Here is a 5,510-nt window from a genome sequence, read left to right as displayed (position 1 = left end):
ATTCTTCTGCCTCAGCCTCCAAAGCAGCTGGGATTATAGGTGTGTGTCACCAACCCAGCTAATTTTTTATATTGTTGATAGAGACGGGGTTTCATCATGTTGGTCAGGCTGGTCTCAAAATTCTGACCTCATGATCCATCCACCTTGGCCTCCCAATGTGCTGGGTTACAGGTGTGAGCCACCATACATGACTGCTAATTTTAAAATAAAATTTTAAAATCTATCCAGTTTTAACTGGTTTGATCATAAGGTAAGATTTTTGTAAACTATTTTTAGAATGCTTTACAATTTTTTTATTAACCAGCAAATTAATTTTCTAAGAAAATCCTGTTACTTGGACACATGGGCCCAGATTCTGGTTGTGCATCAGTATGCTTTTATTTTAATGTTTAATCTATGGGAAAAAAATTAATCACCATTAAATCTTAGCCAACTTGCTTATTATACCCACAGGACTTTTTTTTCTTTTTAACAGGATCAATTATTCATGAACCCTCTTTAATTTGCTTAAGCCTTAAGTATTGTCCTATTACTCTTTTAGGGTAAGATTATCTTTAATACCCTCTGAACTAGAAAAATTACATTTCCTTTAACAAAAACCATATTCCCATGCCCTCTTATAATTTTTTTTTTTAACAAAACACATGTTATTTTCTTACACACCTTGTATGTAAAACTGTATTTTTAGAAGTCTTAATTACATGTTACAATGTTAATGCTCAGGAAATTTTATTTTTGATGAAAAACCTGGTAAGTAAGTAATTTTACTCCACATGTCCTCAGGCCTTATCTAGAATTTAATGCTCCAAAGTAGGTAAATTGAACAATTTTCAAAAGTCAAAGAAGCAGTTTATGACCTTAATGCATTTAGCAAATTTGATATTTTACCTTAATTTAGGCCAAATGTCCAAATTTTGAAGGCATTTTTATTTTACCATTTATCTTTAAAGCTATCTTTATTTCCAAAAGATTACTAAAGTCACATGAACAAAAAGACATTGTTCTAAAGTTTCTATTTTTCTGAAAAAAAAAAAAATTATTTAAGCACTTATTTTTCTAAGCCAATTAATCAGATTTCTTTTATATAAACATCACACACACAACACATATAAATACACAGACAGACAGACAGAAGTTCCAGCAGTTATAAGATTTTCCATTTGCCAGTTTCTTAATTGGATTACTGACTTCAGGGTGGAGCCCTTGGAGGAAGAGAATCAGGAAAGCTTGCGGTCTCTAGGGCCTAATAAGTATGTACAGCTAGACGGCAAAAACAAATCCCCAAAATTAAGGGTGCCATTTTATACTAGATCTTGGATCCCCAAAAAGTAGGGGAATACTACAGGAGAAGATAGTGTTGTGCTTCTACCATGCATTTTTTTTTCTTTTTCTTTTTTTTTTTTTTTAAGGCCTGGCTTGGTGGTGTGTGCCTATAATCCCAATTTCTCAGGAGGCTGAGGCAGGAGAATCACTTGAACCTGGGAAGTGGAGGTTGCAGTAAGCCCCCTGCAATGAGGCTACAGACAGACACTCCACCATGGGGCTAGAGAACCAGTCAGGAAAAGGAAGGAGGCATGAGCAGTGCCTAGGATACTCACCAACCCAGACACCCCACAATGGGCCTACAGACAGATGCCTTGTGATGGGGATACATTTATGGGATATCTCCCCAGGACTATTTCTCCATTGCAATTAGCACTTTGCACATTGGGTTGGCAGCACCCCACCAGTAGAAAGAGTACCAGAGTTGGCCCCCAGTCCAAGAGAACTAGGCGGCTGCTTGGACTGGCCTCTGAATCCATTGCCAGAGGGGGGCTACTGAACCATGGACAGATAGCAACAAGGGCAATCCCAGATGAGCCCCCAAATTTGTAACCGCTTGATAGGTTCACCTTGCCTGCTACCTAGACAATGCCAATTTATTAAGATGGGGGAACTGCAATAGAGGAAGAGTAATTCATGCAGAGCTGACTATGCAGGAGACAGGAGTTTTATTATTACTTAAATCTGTCTCCCTGAAAACTCAGGGATTAGTGTTTTAAAGGATAATTTGGAGGGTAGGGGGCCAATGAATTGGGAGTGCTGATTGGTTGGCTCCGGGCTGAAATAATAGGAGTCAAAGTGGTTCTCTTAGGAAAAAAAAAAGAAAGAAAGAAAGCTGTTCTCTTATGCTGAGTCAGTTCCTAGGTGGGGGCCACAGAACTGGTTGACAGGTCCAGCTGGGACCATCTGGTTGTTAGAAATGCAAAACCTTGAAAAGACATCTCAGAAGGCCAAGCTTAGGTTCACAACAGTGATGTTACCTTTAAGAGTAATTGGAAAAGTTGTGACTCTTTTTTTTTTAATTTAAAAAAATATATATGGAATGCTTCATAAATTTGTGTGTTATCCTTGTGCCGGGGCCATGCTAATCTTCTCTGTATCATTCCAATTTTAGTATATGTGCTGCCGAAGCGAGCACGAGAAGTTGTGACTCTATGACCTCTGGAATAATGGCTGTTAATATTTAGAATTCCAGCCCCTCATTCTAACTTAGTGGCTGGTGGTCTTCCATTCATTTCACAAGGACAGTTTAGCTTTTCGGAAGGGATATTACTTAAACTATAAACTAAGTTCCTTCCCAAGGCTAGTTTGGCCTATGCCCAGGAATAAACAAGGACAGCTTAAAGGTTACAAGCAAGATGGAGTTGGTTAGGTCTGATATCTTTCCCTGTCATAATTTCCTTAGTTATAATTTTCCAAAGGCAGTTTCAAAATTGTTTCAGGTATGTGTGTGTGTGTTCCTAAGTGTACTGAGACATGATGTAAAATGAGTTTCTTATTGATTGACATGAGCTTTTTAAACAATGTTAGAATTGGTCTAGATCAGTGGTTCCTAAATTATGGTCCCTGACCCAGCCGCATTAGAATTACCTGGGACCTAGTGATCATAAGAATTGCAAATTTGGGGGCTTCATTCTGGACCTACTGAATAGGGGCAGGGCCTGGAAACCTGTGTTTTAAAAAACCTCCAGATAATTCTGAACAATGTTAGTGTTATAAGTAAAATTTCAATGCTGCAAAAGAAATAGCATTGGGAGATATGTCCTCTCAGCAAGGCAGTTTACTTCTATAGAAGGGTTTGGGGTGCACGGATGGAGCAATGATGGTCGCCCCACGCTTGGACAAGGGGGAAAGGTGTACTTATGCCTGACGGGGGTCATCCCTGCTGCTGTGTCATCCCCTGTTGGCTAGGGTTAGACCCCACAAACTAGACTAATCCCAATTGGCTATTTTAAAAAGAGCAGGGGTCTGAGCTGGAGTAGCAGGGTGGGTGTTTGGCGGGAAGGACAGTTATCGGTGTGTCAGAGCAGGTAGTCAGGGGTGATCATGTGACTGGGATGAGTCAGGATGGTGCCAGCGGGGAGGGGGAGCAGACGTGAACTACTGATGAACCGGTGGAGAAGTTGTTTATTGGAATTATAAGGAAGTCAAACTTTAAAATAGAGATTTAAAGAATAAGAGAGCTGAACATACTGACATACTGATTCTTTGAAGAGAAACTTGGGGTTCACTATAACATTAGAAAACCACTGAAATCTAGGTAATTTAGCCTTTCTCAATCACAGGAGAGATTGAAGCTTTAGAGAAAATTATTTCAGTGATTTGTCATTTCTCCGAATTAGAAAGCTGGCATTCTAGAAGATACTGGGAAATAAGTTAGTTATTACATACAATACATGCCTTAGGGCAGGAGGGCTTAATTTTCTCTTAGGAGTGGTTGAGAAGGGAAAAAAAATCTAGAATGATTCCCCAAGGTTTTCTTCGGAGTAAATTTGCATGATGTCAACAAAAATAGTCAAACACTGTAAAATATTTAAAGAGATTTATTCTGAGCCAAATAGGAGTGACCATGGCCTATGACACTGAGAATATAAGATCCTGAGAACGTGTGCCCAAGGTGGTTGGGGTGCAGCGTGATGTTACACATTTTAGGGAGACATGAGACTTCAATAAAATACGGTTAAGATACACATTGGTTTGGTTCACAAAGGTGGGACAACTTGAAGGGGGAAAGGTGGGTGCTTCTAGGTTATAGGTAGATTTAAAATTTTCCTGGTTGACAATTGGTTGAGTTCATCTAAAGACTTGAGAAATATAGAAAGGAAATGTTGGGGTTAAGATAATGGATTGTGGAGACCAAAGTTCTTATAATGCAGATGAAGCCTTCAGGTAGCAGGTTTCAGAGAGAATAGATTGTAGATGCTTCTTTTTGTTTGTTTGCTTGTTTGTTTGTTTTTGGAAACAGAGTCTGGGCTCTGTCATCCAGGCTGCAGTGCAGTGGCATAATCTTGGCTTGCTGCAACCTCCGCCTCCCAGGTTCAAGCAATTCCCTGCCTCAGCCTCTGGAGTAGCTGGGATTACAGGCGCCTGACACCACACGCGGCTAATTTTTTTTTTAGTGGAGTTAGGGTTTCACCATGTTGGCCAGGCTGGTCTCGATCTCCTGACCTCATGATCTGCCAGCCTCAGCTTCCCAAAGTGCTGGGATTACAGGTGTGAGTCACTGTGCCCAGGCTGTAAATGCTTTTTATTAGACTTAAGGTCAGTGTTGATGTTAATGCTGGAGGGTATAATGAGACACGTCCAACCCCCATTTCCCATCATGGCCTGAACCAGTCTCTCAGATTAAATTTTAAGAGCACCCTGGTGGAGGAGGAAGCCCATTCAGATGGCTGGGAGGTCTTAGAATTTTATTTTTGGTTTATAGTGACTTAACCCAAGTTTTCTAAAACATAAAGTAATCCAGCCAAGGATTTGCATAAAATTGTTTTGGCTTAAAATGTATTTCCTTCTTATCTCTATTGTGATTACAAACAATATTCTATTATGATAATGAAGAATTTAAATATATAACTGTTACTAAGAGTTGGAAATTATGGTTTGATGAGGACATTAAAAATCAGCCTCTAGTTCATTTATCTAATCATAATGGTCATATTTGCAAACTCTCTAGAACAGTGATTCACAGCCACTATTCTGATTTAAACCTGTTTTGTTCCCAGTAGACTCCTAATCAGTAACATCTCTCATCACAATGCTGTGATTCTCATGGGGACTAGGGGGGCTGTAGAGCATGAAAAGTCTCATTGAGGATTCTAATGCACCCCCCTCCCCCACATACACACCAAAAGAATCTCTGCACTAGAATAAAAGACAAAGTTGCTAAGAACAATCTAAGTCAGCAGAGAATATATCATCCTCCCAGAATAGCCAAGTTTTAAATAGGCATTGACTGAGTTCCAGGATGATCCAAGAGCTCAGAGCATGATTCATTATTGTATACTTATTTATTCGCTCCAAAGAACCACTATTCTTTCAGAAGAGAGCAAAATCTGGTTATGAAAACAGGAAAGTTTTCTTGTCAATCAATGAATTAATATTTTTTGTGGCTGCTGGATAGGCATCAATGTATTTGGCATTACATAGGACATGGGTGCGTTGAAACCGCCTTTGCAAAAATTGTATCA

At 39.4% G+C, this 5,510-nt stretch overlaps 1 non-coding gene across 1 annotated transcript; it reads right to left on the bottom strand.

The window, feature by feature from the left end:
• Nucleotides 1–2,354: 2,354 nt before the first annotated feature.
• On the bottom strand, nt 2,355–2,461 carry LOC135269748 (U6 spliceosomal RNA). Its single transcript, XR_010338012.1, has one exon. It is a non-coding gene; the product is annotated as a U6 spliceosomal RNA (small nuclear RNA).
• Between the last annotated feature and the right edge of the window lie 3,049 nt (nt 2,462–5,510).

The sequence above is a fragment of the Aotus nancymaae genome, unplaced genomic scaffold (genome assembly GCF_030222135.1).
Source record: "Aotus nancymaae isolate 86718 unplaced genomic scaffold, 86718_ANA_hifiasm-v0.15.2.pri h1tg000057l, whole genome shotgun sequence".
Taxonomy (NCBI): Eukaryota; Metazoa; Chordata; class Mammalia; order Primates; family Aotidae; genus Aotus; species Aotus nancymaae.
Note: the sequence above shows the minus strand (reverse complement) of the source record. Positions and strands in the feature narration are given on the sequence as shown.